We start from the raw sequence: 13,664 nt of genomic DNA on the forward strand, positions 1-13,664 counted from the left end.
AGGGTAGTGCACAACAACAAAACACTTATCACGGCAACTGGTTTGGTGCATTCACCTCTGAAGGTAAATAATGTACTTACATTCAGTAATCTTGCTCTGATTTGTCATCCTGAGGGTCCCAGAGATAAAATGTAGTGTAGTTTTGTTTGAAAAATCAATTTTTATATTCAAATGTAGGAACTGGGTTCTACAGTTTGACCTCTGACTCCACACCCACCCGCCCATCTGGCCTTTCTCTTGCATTTCAAGATGATGCAACAAAAACAATAGAAAATGCATGTTTTTTGTTTGTATTATCTTTTACCACATCTAATGTATTATATTCTAATACATTAATTTCACATTTCCACAAACTTCAAAGTGTTTCCTTTCAAATGATATCAAGAATATACATATCCTTGCTTCAGGTCCTGAACTACAGGCAGTTAGATTTGGGTATGTAATTTTAGCCGAAAATTGAAAAAAGGGTCAGATCCTTAAAAGGTTTTAACATCCTACTGAACCGTGACACTAGCATATTGACATGCATATTGGTATTAAAAGCAACGTATTCACCTAAAAATGTGTTTAAACAAATCATTAGTTAGCTAGCTACCTATCACATGAATTGTGACACAAATATAATAGTTAACGTTAGCTAGCTAAGCGCTAGCCAGTCAGTCAGTGGTGTTGACAGATTGAAACTGGTATCAACAAAATGTGTTTCACTCTATCCCATAAAAAATGTCATCGCTAACTAGGCATCATTTAGCTAATAAAATGGTGACGTTTAATTAATAAGTTAGACACTCACCGTACAACTTTGGTAGGCACTGTAGCTAGCTAGATCGCTTGGTTTCCATTTTCCAACAGATGTTTCTAATCCCCTTGATTGGTCATCAACTTTTACTGGTCTTGGAACTCATGTGTTCATCAGAAACAGCTTCTGGTAAACTGTTTGCCGCTAGTGGCAATAAATATTATTGTTGCCAAAGGTTTGCCGCAGATTCACCACTACTGGTAAACGTTTGCAAACTTCTGGCAACATTTTGTGGCACACTATTTAGTTTGCAGCAAACAAATGCATTTTTGTAAGGGTTAGGTTCCACAAAAGAATCCAGTTTCAATTTAACCATTTGTCAAAACAAATGGTTAGATGGAATACAGATTTTCTCTCACACTTGTTGAAAAGAACAAAAAGTACCATCTTGGCAGAGGAGGTAAATTTCCCTTAAAGCCTTGTTGTGCCAGGATTTAAATGTACCATCATTAAAGCTGTCACGCCTACTCCCGTTCCCTCTCTCTGGCGCTCGACGTCGCCGGTCTACTAACCACCGGTCCTGCCAACCCACATTACACACACCTGGCAACCATCATTATGCACACCTGTACTTCATCATTACCTTGATTACTTCCCCTTTATTTAGCCCTCAGTAGCCTCAGTCTTGAGGCAGTATTGGTTTTGTTCACATTCAGTACACAGCTCCTGTTTTGTTTATCTGCTTATTCTCATGATTAAACTCACCTTCTGCACCTGCTTCCTGACTCCTAGCGTATACGTTACAGAATACTGCCTCTGAAAAAAATGGAAGCAGCAGAAGATAACACCCTCTTCCGGACAGTAGAGGAACAGGGTCATCTACTCCACCAACACCACGACCAGCTGGCTCTACTGGGTACGACCATGAAGGAGGTCCTCCGTGTTCTCCACCACCTCGACACCACCAGCTAGGTTTATCTGCTTATTTTCATGATTAAACTCACCTTCTGCACCTGCTTCCTGACTCCTAGCGTGTACGTTACAAACAGGATGAAAAGCAAGGATTTCTCAATATGGGAGCAAAAGGGGTAGAGCGACGCATTGTAACCCAGTAATTTAGGAGTTGCTTTCCATACTTGTATACTTTTCAAAATTACAGGGTTATTTGTAATCTTTATCTCTTGCAGGCCAAAAATAGGGCAGGTATTTAAACTCATATGGTAAATGTCAAAGGATTCTAGCCTTGCCCAAGAACTTAATGAGGGAGAAAACCATTGCTTAACTTGGGCGAGTTGGGCTGGCCAATGGTAAAGTTTTAGGTTAGGCAAATTTAGACCACCCGCCTTATATGAAAGATACAGGACCTGCGGACAATTTCTGGGTGATTCGTTATTCCAAATTAATGAGGAAAATAGGCTCTGCATGTTTTGAGAAAATGCAGAGTGGGTGAAATTGGAAGTTTCCGAAACAAAAAAAGAAATTGAGGTAATATTGATATTTTCACGACGTTAACTCTGCCCATAAGATAAATAGCAAGTCAGTCCATTCTTTTCAAGTCATTGGTAACCTTTTCAATAACTGGAATGTAGTTCAATTTATACAAATCATGTACATTACAGGGTATGAAAATTCGTAAGCACTTAACATTGAAGGACCATTTCCATTTGAATTGGTCTTGTAAAGGTTTGGGGTTGAAGGTAGATCATCTCTGTCTTGGACCAATTGACTTTTCAAGCAATGACAGGAGGACTGGAATTAAGTATGACGGGTCTTGGAGATAGAGCAAGACATCAACCGCATACAATGATATAACACAGTATTAGTTTCCAATTGTAATTCCTTTAACTTGGTAATGTGCTCTAATCATGGCAGCATGGGGGTTCTATGACCAAAGCAAAAAGTCCTGCACTGGCCGGACAGCCTTGCCTTGTCCCTCGAGACCACAACTATGTGGTACTTCCACTCTGTCAAATGCTTTTACAGCAATAAGGGACACTACAACATTTGGGGTCTTAAGATCATTAGTATGAAAAATAATGTCAAAATATCTACGTAAATTATCAGAGGAGAGACGACCCTGCACAAAACCAGTTTGGTCTGTTTGGACGAGATTGGGCAGCACCGACTCTAGGCGCAGAGTTCATATTTTAGCAATCAATTTATAATCAACATTTAAAAGTGACACTGGTCTGTTTGAGGAGCATGTGTGATCTTTGTCTTTCTTTTTCAGTAAAGTAATAGCTGCAAGACAAAGTATGGGAAGCTGTTTTTTCTCCAGGCAGGCCTTGATAATAGGAAGAAAAAGAGGCATCAACTGCTCAGAATTGCCTATAGAATTCTATAGGAAACCCATCTAATCATGGTGCCTTTCCATTTCGGAGGGATCCCATAGGATCTTATAGCTCCTCAGTAGTAATGCCTTGATCTAAATTGAGCTTTGCTTCTTTTTATAAAGTTGGTATATTTATATCTTTCAGGAAGGCATTAAGAGTCTCTGAGTTACATTGCAAAGTAGATGAGTACAAGTCTTCATAGAATAGTCTAAACATTTCATTAATTTGAAGTGGATCTACTGTAACACTGCCATACGTTTTTTTATTTTCAAGATGTCACTTCCTTCTGTTTCTTTATTTGCCATGCTAGTAATTTGCCAGCCATTTCACCTTGTTCTACATATCTTTGTTTTGTTTTTAAAATAGATAGTGCTATAGAGTGAGTATTCAATATGTTGTATCTCATTTTTTTATTCTCTAGTTGCCGAAGTACGAGAGGGTCTTTGGTAACCGAATGCAGATTCTCCAAGTGTTTGTCTTTTTCAATATCTTTTAATTCATCTTTAGTTTTCCTTTTTAGAGAAGAAGCAAATGCTATGATGTTCCCTATATTGTAGGCTTTCAAGGTATCCCAGAACATTAAAGGGCATACTGCTGTGTTCCGGTGCACTTCAAATAAAACATTGAAGTGATTATTAACATAATCAATAAATTCATGATTTGCTAGTAGCAATATGTTGAATCTCCAAGACTTTGGTGTCACAGGAGGTCCCTCAAATTCATTGGAAAAAAACTGGGCAGGTGGTCAGATAAAATTAGAGGAAAATAAACACAATTTGTTATCTTGGAAATAAAAATTGATGGAACAAAACAAATCTATTATTGAATAGGATTTGTGTACATGAGAATAAAAAGAAAAGTCCCTTTCATTAGGATGTGGTGTTCTCCATACTTCTTGAAGTCCTAAATCTTGAGTGTTATGGACACGTGCTGTAGACATATTGGACAATGATTGGATGTTAGTCAATTATTTATGAAAATTGGGATCCAAAATAATATTAAAATCCAACTAAAAATAGAAATGGCTTGTTGATAATTTGGCTCTATCAACAGTCAGTTGGCTCAGTTTGAATCCACAGAATAATTTGACCTATCGACTGATGGCCGAGCAGAATAATATTTATACATTGGCCTAATTAATACAGCAAAAGATAAAGCATCTGTGACGCATTTCGGCTGAATCATTAGGCCATGGTCTGTTGTAGCCTAGGCCTACTTGAATCTTAAGAGGTTGCATAACCCATGAATGAGAGCAGCCAAAATAAAACACATATTTCCATCAAACCGGAAGTGGAGCTAGGCTACTGTCCGAATGATCAGACAGGAGATGGATGGAGCTGTTTCTCATCGGGCCAAGAGTTGTTTTGATTAACCTGTACATAGTGATTCTTGGCATCTTTGGGGTCCGTGAAAGAGACCGTGATGTGAAAATTAGAAACTCACCTGCTGCCCGATATGGAACCTTTCCCAGAAATGGAAAGCTGTTCCGCATGAATCAGAATAATACTTTTCAGAGATGTCATGATCCATTTCTGCCCCACCATCCGAGTCATTTTCATTCAGATCTTGTAGCAACGCTAACCCAGCATCTGCATCCATTTGTCTTGGTCTTGCCATTGAAAATTACACACGTTATCCCTGTGTAGCCTACTCCAAGTAGGCCTAGAGTACACTAATAAGACTGCTTGGATTTGGTGGACTAATATAGGGTACACCATTTTGAGATTATAATTAGAATAGATGAATACAATAGAATGGCGAGTCATGACGGCAGTCAAAGTCCATTTGACCATTTAGTCATGTTAATTAGGGTTCTCAGATATTCTACCAAACTTGCTAACTGCCTGGTACTCAGTACTCGATTGTCCCTCTAATCACTCTGACATCAATGCAAATGTAATCGAAAATCTATTCAAACATTCATGAGAGCCCATGAGCTCATGTTGCTGAACATTTCTATAGTGTCACACCCTGGCTCTGGGGACTCTATATGTTGAGCCAGGGTGTGTAGATTCTATGTGTTCTAGTTCTGTGTTGTAGTTCTATGTGTTATATTTCTATGTTGGCCAGATTGGTTCCCAATCAGAGGCAACGAGTGTCAGCTGTTGCTGGTTGTCTCTGATTGGGAACCATATTTAAACAGTCTGTTTTCCCTTAGTGTTTGTGGGATCTTGTTTCCGTTTGGTTTGTTTCCGTGTTGGTTGTGTAAACTGTAGGACTGCACGTATCGTTTGTTGTTTATATTATCACTAAAGATAATTAAGTTCAAGTATGTTTGCAACTAACGCTGCGCATTGGTCTACTCCGTCTAACGATCGTGACATATAGGCTATGCAATTGCGTGAGAAAACAGAGTGATGGCCTCTATTAAAAAGAGGAGGATCCCATCAGCTTTCTATAGGCTAGACCTAATATATTTATTTCTCAACTTTCCTAATATTAAGCACATTGCTTATCTTTAGCCTACCTACCTGGCTGGCATGAAAATGAACCACAGGAAAAGTGTCCTCCATTCTCTATTTACAGTAAGTGCATAGATGACATGTCTTTTTTTCCACTGCCCTTATTTCGAGACATGTGCATGATAATGGTCCATTCTAAATCAAAACATTTCACACATACATTGGGGGGGAAAAGTATTTAGTCAGCCACCAATTGTGCAAGTTCTCCCACTTAAAAAGATGAGAGAGGCCTGTAATTTTCATCATAGGTACACGTCAACTATGACAGACAAATTGAGATTTTATTTCTCCAGAAAATCACATTGTAGGATTTTTTATGAATTTATTTGCAAATTATGGTGGAAAATAAGTATTTGGTCACCTACAAACAAGCAAGATTTCTGGCTCTCACAGACCTGTAACTTATTTAAGAGGCTCCTCTGTCCTCCACTCGTTACCTGTATTAATGGCAACGAGTTGCATCCAAAGAACACAATACCTACAGTTACAGGCCTCTCATCTTTTTAAGTGGGAGAACTTGCACAATTGGTGGCTGACTAAATCGTTTTTTTCCCCACTGTATATTATTTTGTACATGTAAAGACGAGATTAACTCAAGAATAGTGTGATGGGTGACAATATTAGCCTATCACTTGTGAATGATGCCCAGCTTAAGGCAAGAAACAACGCATGCTTTTCTTTGCGACTTTTCCAAATCCTAGTCGCACACCTCATGTAGCCTAGCCTATAGGCCTATATGTTTTGATAAGGTTTGTATCACAACTAAAGTGTCCAAATAACTTCTTAAAATGAAGCACATTAATCCGCTTTACAACGGGTGTAGAGCCTATCTGGCATACATACGCAGCGCGTGAGTTTCAAGTTTGGGGAAGATAATTTTCACCATAAAAATGCACCTTTATAATAAAAGCATTACATGCATAATCGCATTTGTGGTCTCTTTTGAGAATGGTTTTTTCCTGCTAATGGAACATTTGCGCTTATAGCCTACTGCCGTGTGCACATTGCTGCGCTTATAATGTGAAGAAATAGCCTGATAGTTTATCAACATTTTAAGCTAAATGTTCTCATCTGTTGCATCAGACTCATTGCTTAAAACAGGTTTTTTGATAGTGGTTGTACTAATTTAGGACCTACAAACTGTCCCAGACTATGTTTGGAATATTTATTTCTCGCACATAATAGGTCAACTTTTGTACTATGGGGGATAGTAGATAGTTGACATAGGCTAGTGCTTTTGCTGTTCGTTAGGCCTACTCATCTTGTTGGCTGACGAATGTAAATGTGGATAGTACAATTTGATTGTTGTAGCCCAGATGTGACAAGCGTTTGAATTGAATTGACTTTAGGGAGATTTTTAACCCTTTAAGGGTGCATTTGGAAAGTATTCAGACCCCTTCACTTTTTCCAATTTGTTTTACTATACAGCTTTATTGCAAAATTGATTACATTGTTTTTTCCCCCCTTGTCAATCTACACACAATACCCCATAATGACAAAGCAAAAACAGTTTTTTTTAAATGTTTGTAAATGTATATATATATTTTTAAATATCACATTTACATACACTACCGGTCAAAAGACACCTACTCATTCAAGGCTTTTTCTTTATTATTACTATTTTCTACATTGTAGAATAATAGTGAAGACATCAAAACTATGAAATAACACACATTTAGTAACCAAAAAAGTGTTAAACAAATCAAAATATATTTTATATTTGAGATTCTTCAAATAGCTACCCTTTGCCTTGATGACAGCTTTGCACACTTGGTATTCTCTCAACCAGCTTCACCTGGAATGCTTTTCCAACAGTCTTAAAGGAGTTCCCACATATGCTGAGCACTCGTTGGCTGCTTTTCCTTCACTCTGCTGTTCGACTCATCCCAAACCATCTCAATTTGGTTGAGGTCGGGGGATTGTGGAAGCCAAGTCATCTGATGCAGCACTCCATCACTATCCTTCTTGGTAAAACAGCCCGTACACAGCCTGTAGGTGTGTTGGGTCATTGTCCTGTTGAAAAACAAATGATAGTCCCACTAAGTCCAAACCAGATGGGATGGTGTATCACTGCATAAATAAATCACAGACAGTGTCACCAGCAAAGAAACCCCACACCATAACCCCTCCTCCTCCATGCTTTACGGTGGGAACTACACATGCGGAGATCATCCCACACCGCGTCTCCGAAAGACACAGCGGTTGGACCCAAAAATCTCAAATTTGGACTCCAGACCAAATTTGAGATTTTTGGGTCCAACCGCCGTGTCTTTCTGAGACGCGGTGTGGGTGAACAGATTTTTTTTATAATTCAAGGCACACTTAACCAGCATGGCTACCACAGCATTCTGCAGCGATACGCCATCCCATCTGTTTTGGGCTTAGTGGGACTATCATTTGTTTTTCAACAGGACAATGACTCAAGACAACCGGTCTAATGTCCATTGCTCGTGTTTCTTGGCCCAACCAAGTCTCTTCTTCTTATTGATGTCCTTTAGTAGTGGTTTCTTTGCAGCAATTCGACCATGAAGGTCGGATTCAAACAGTCTCCTCTGAACAGTTGATGTTGAGATGTGTCTGTTACTTAAACTCTGTGAAGCATTTATTTGGGCTGCAATTTCTGAGGCTGGTAACTCCAATGAACTTATCCTCTGCAGCAGAGGTAACTCTGGGTCTTTCATTCCTGTGGCAGTCCTCATGAGCGCCAGTTTCATCATAGCGCTTGATGGTTTTTGTGACTGCACTTGAAGACACTTTCAAAGTTCTTGAAATGTTCCGTATTGACTGACCTTCATGTCTTCAAGTAATGATGGATTGTCATTTCTCTATGCTTATTTGAGATGTTCTTGCCATAATATGGACTTGGTCTTTTACCAAATAGGGTTATCTTCTGTATACCCCACTCTAGCTTTTCACAACACAACTGATTGGCTCAAACACATTAAGAAGGAAATAAATTCCACAAATTAACTTTTAAGTCACACCTGTTAATTGAAATGCATTCCAGGTGACTACCTCTTGAAGCTATTTGAGAGAATGCCAAGAGTGTGCAAAGCTGTTATCAAGGCAAAGGGTGGCTATTTGAAGAATCTCAAATATAAAATATATTTTGATTTGTTTAGCACTTTTTTGGTTACTACATGATTCCATATGTGTTATTTCATAGTTTTGATGTCTTCACTATTATTCTACAATGTAGAAAATAGTAAAAATAAAGAAAAACCCTTGAATGAGTAGGTGTTCTAAAACTTTTGACCGGTAGTGTAAGTAGTCCCCTGTAGCTCAGTTGGTAGAGCATGGCGCTTGCAACGCCAGGGTTGTGGGTTCGTTTCCCACGGGGGGCCAGTATGAAAAATGTATGCACTCACTAACTGTAAGTCGCTCTGGATAAGAGCGTCTGCTAAATGACTAAAATGTAAATGTATTCAGACCCTTTACTCACTACTTTGTTGAAGCACCTTTAACAGCGATTACAGCCTTGAGACTTCTTGGGTATGACGCTACAAGCTTGGCACACCTGTATTTGGGGAGATTTTCCCATTATTCTCTGCAGATCCTCTCAAACTCTGTCAGGTTGGATAGGTAGTGTCGCTGCACAGCTATATTCAGGTCTCTCCAGAGATGTTAGATCGGGTTGAAGTCCAGAATCTGGCTGGGCCACTCAACGACATTCAGAGACTTTTCCTGAAGCCACTCCTGCGTTGTCTTGGTTGTGTGCTTAGGGTCGTTGTCCTGTTGGAAGGTGAACCTTCACCCCAGTATGAGGTCCTGAGTGCTCTGGAGCAGGTTTTCACCAAGGAACCCTCTGTACTTTGCTCCGTTCATCTTTCCCTCTATCCTGATTAGTCTCACAATCCCTGCCACTGAAAAACATCCCCACAGCATGATGCTGCCACCACCATGCTTCACCGTAGGGATGGTGCCTGGTTTCCTCCAGATGTGACGCTTGGCATTCAGGCCAAAGAATTCAATCTTAGTTTCATCAGACCAGAGAATCTTGGTTCTCGTGGTCTGAGAGTCCTTTAGCTGCCTTTTGGCGAACTCCAAGCGGGCTGTCATGTGCCTTTTACTGAGGAGTGGCTTCCGTCTGGCCACTCTATCATAAAGGCCTGATTGGTGAAGTGCTGCAGAGATGGTTGTCCTTCTGGAAGGTTCTCCCATCTCCACAGAGGAACTCTGAGCTCTGTCAGAGTGACCACCGGGTTCTTGGTCACCTCCCTGACCAAGGCCCTTCTCCCCTGATTGCTCAGTTTGGCCAGGCGGACAGATATAGGAAGAGTCTTGGTGGTTCCAAACTTCTTCCATTTAGGAATGATGGAAGCCGCTGTGTTCTTGGGGACTTTCAATGCTGAAGAATTGTTTTGGTACCTTTCCCCAGATCTGTGGCTCGCCATAATCCTGTCTCGGAGCTCTACGGACAATTCCTTCGACCTCATTGCTTGGTTTTTGGTCTGACAAAGGGTGGCTATAAGGTCCTAAAGTTGACACTGTCAACTTTAGGACCTTATACAGACAGGTGTGTGCCTTTCCAAATCATGTCCAATTAATTGAATTTACCACAGGTGGACTCCAATCAAGTTGTAGAAACATCTCAAGGATGATCAATGGAAACAGGATGCACCTGAGCTCAATTTCGAGTCTCATAGTGAAGGGTCTGAATACTTATGTAAATAAGGTATTTCTGTTTGAGATTTTTTATAAATTTGCACAAATTTCTAGAAACCTTTTTTTCCTTTTGATTATGGGGTATTTAGTGTAGATTGATGAGGGGGAAAAAATAATTTAATCAATTTTACAATAAGGCTGTCACTGAATACTTTCCGAATGCATTGTACATCAATAGTATGTAAATGTGTATGGTTATGCCCTGATTTGAACCCTAGTTGTGACATGTACAGTACTGTTGAAAGTATAGATAGACATCAAATTCAAGTATTCATTCACTGTAAAGAATGATTCAGGGGCTTAAATAAATGATTTCCACATTAAAATGCAGGTTTCTGGTTTTATATTTCTATATTAGTATTAAGCTGTTTGTTGTGAAATGAGTTGTAACGTATATCAAAACTGTCGGGCAAATTGACATTGAAAGATGAGACCACCCATTCCCATCATCAACAAAGTCATGTGCACAACAGTTGCTGCATGTGCTAGTGGCACATGTAGCATCTTACAAAGCTTGTGATTCTACCTCCACTGACTGCTAGTGGAATGAGCACTATGTTCAGCAATGCTTGCTAAAGTGGGTTCAAATGGCAAGTAATTTTTTTAAACATTAAGTCATGATCACTGAAAGTAACTGGTCAAAAAGAGGAAGTAGATCTAATGAGTAATAACAGTTTTGTAATTGATAAAAATAAGTTGGATCTAAGCCATTATTTTATGCTGGACTTAACTTTTGTTGTTTCACAAACACTAATATATTAAGTATATTATACATGAGTACCTCATGTTGGAAATACTCAAAAAGCTGATGCAAAAAGTTATCTTTTTTTTTTTTTAAGTAGCACTAGCACAATATTTTTTACAGTGTTGACAGAATAGTGATTTGTCACAAAAAGCACTTGGGGAACTCTACTGAATAGTATCAACAATACACTTATATGAAGCTGTTTCAAAATACGAACAAACTATAGATCAGAGACATCCACAAAGCTCATGGGTGTTCAATATTCACAAGTCACTTTTCACTGATTAGACTGTGGGATTTAAGATTTCAATGCACAAATACCTAATGTCTTCAATATTTCTTATAACTGTGATTTTTATAGTTGATTCATTCAATAATTGAATGGCAATAATTCTTTCTTCATACCAATGTGATTCCATATATTGATATGAACGCCCTGATGCAAGTATTTGACTGAATTGTATGTAACATGGCTTTTTACCTCCCCACAAAACACAAAAATACAGCTTCTATAAATGTTGCTTTTATGTTTCAGAATTATTGGAAGTTGCAATCTTATTAGAAAACAACATGTAACAGCACTTAAATCGTTTTAAGATTACATGGTTGATTTGTAATGGTCAGATTTTGTGAATGGTCATGTGACTGTGCTATTCTGATGATGTCACTGATACACACTTGACATTGTAAAAAAAACACACAAAAAACAAACAAAAAAATACATATTGTAAAGTGGTTATCCCACTGGCTATAAGGTGAATGCACCAATTTGTAAGTCGCTCTGGATAAGAGTGTCTGCTAAATGACGTAAATGTAAATGTAAATTGTATAGATGATTGTCAATCAAGGACAGGACTGGTAAGAAGGACCTTTTTCGCTCTGCATTTTAGATAGTTGAACAGCTCATGTGGTTTCTCTGTCTTGATGCTTACACATTGCTTACATTTCTCACCCTAGATACCCGAAGAAGACTCATAGATACCATAATTATAGGCCTACACTCCACATTAGGAGTTTTTACAATTGCAAAACAGATAATCTGAGTTTCTCCTATATTAACAAAATGATTTTATGTTTGATTATCATCATTGTCGTTGATTATCATCTGCTATGGTAACTGCCTCTCTCTATCAGTCTGACCTATGTTACCCTTTCAGCCTGGAGGTATGGTGCATTATAATGCAGTTATAATGCATTGTAAGACTTTTCATAAACATGTATGCTCCCTTATAATGTCTTGTTATCATCTCATAATAATCTTGAACAGATAACACCCATTTTTATTCAGTTGAAATATAGAGATATAACATATTATAAGACATTAGAAAGGTTCATACATGCTTATAACATGTTATAAAGCCAGCTTTAAGTAAAGTGTTACCACTGTATCAATGGGATCACCTTATATCTTACTACCTCGTCATTGTTATTCTTTATTGTAGCTATCTGATCTCCCATACTATTTGATCTCTCCTATGAAAGTATTGTATACATTCTTTATTTTCCGAGCATCAACCATCAGTAAAGGTATATTGATTATATAATAGTCCGTTTTGATATATTATGTTCCTTAGACCTTATAGTCCAAATGATCTTCCAGTGACACCTGAGTAACACTGAAAACTACGTTGCCATTTTACTACAGTATTGCGGTAATAATGTTGAAAAGGCAACAGATGTTAACCGATGCTGGTTGCTATACTGTACTCTCCACGTAAACCGAACCCTACATAAAAATCTAGGAGTTGGGTCGAATGAAAAGGTCTCAAACACTACCTTTTGCTCTTTTATTAGAAGCAATTAATGTCAAGGAACTTCACCTTAGTAACATCACCTTAATCAATGCCATGTGCAATGTCTAATGGCACATTTGGTGCATCATAATGAAGGCGATTGCTTACTTTCAATGACCAGTTATAACCTGTCCAACCATTTATCACCTGTCAACAATGAAAATCTATTTTAGTAGTTTTCTTTCTAACGTGAATGATGTGCTAACAAAAAAAAATACTCCTATGTGAAAAAGGAGACCATTTTAAATTTCTGGCTTTTAAACTAAGCCTGTAGGAGAGAAGAGCACGCACAATAAATCTCTTTCTTTCTTATAATCTCAGGGTGGCCGGTGGGCTGTGTTTTCATGAAAAGCACCCTTTTTGGTAGGATTGCAGAGTGTTGCTGCTCTACTAATTCTGCTTGGTAGCTCAACCAGAACTTTTGCCTGTTATAGCCTACAAAGCAAGATTGGAATGCCCCATCTCTGGATGACCATTTTGCTTCTACTGGGACTAGAGCTATAAAGGATTTATATCAGGGGATTTCTACTCTTTACATGAACTTATCCAGCTTCAAAGGAATGCAAAGTAGTATCATGTTTGATGAGTGTAAAGATTGGTAACACTTTGCCTAAAGCCTGCAAGTATGATGCATTTTGATGTGGTTATAATGTATTGTTTGAGCAACTTTTGTTATACACATGTACGACCCATTATATTAACATCTCATAATACTAAATTACAGGGACATAATGTATTATAAGCGTTATAATAAGACATCATAAAGGCTCGTACATGCTCATAACAAGTGATGAAGCGTTATACCTGCAGACTAAATTAGTGTTAAAAAATTATCTATTTTAGTCCATTTAGAGGAAATATGTTCTAGGATATTTGAGCTGGACAGGAATTCATCATTATATGTCATAACTTATAATATTAATATCT

Source organism: Coregonus clupeaformis, chromosome 1, assembly GCF_020615455.1.
Source record: "Coregonus clupeaformis isolate EN_2021a chromosome 1, ASM2061545v1, whole genome shotgun sequence".
Lineage (NCBI taxonomy): Eukaryota > Metazoa > Chordata > Actinopteri > Salmoniformes > Salmonidae > Coregonus > Coregonus clupeaformis.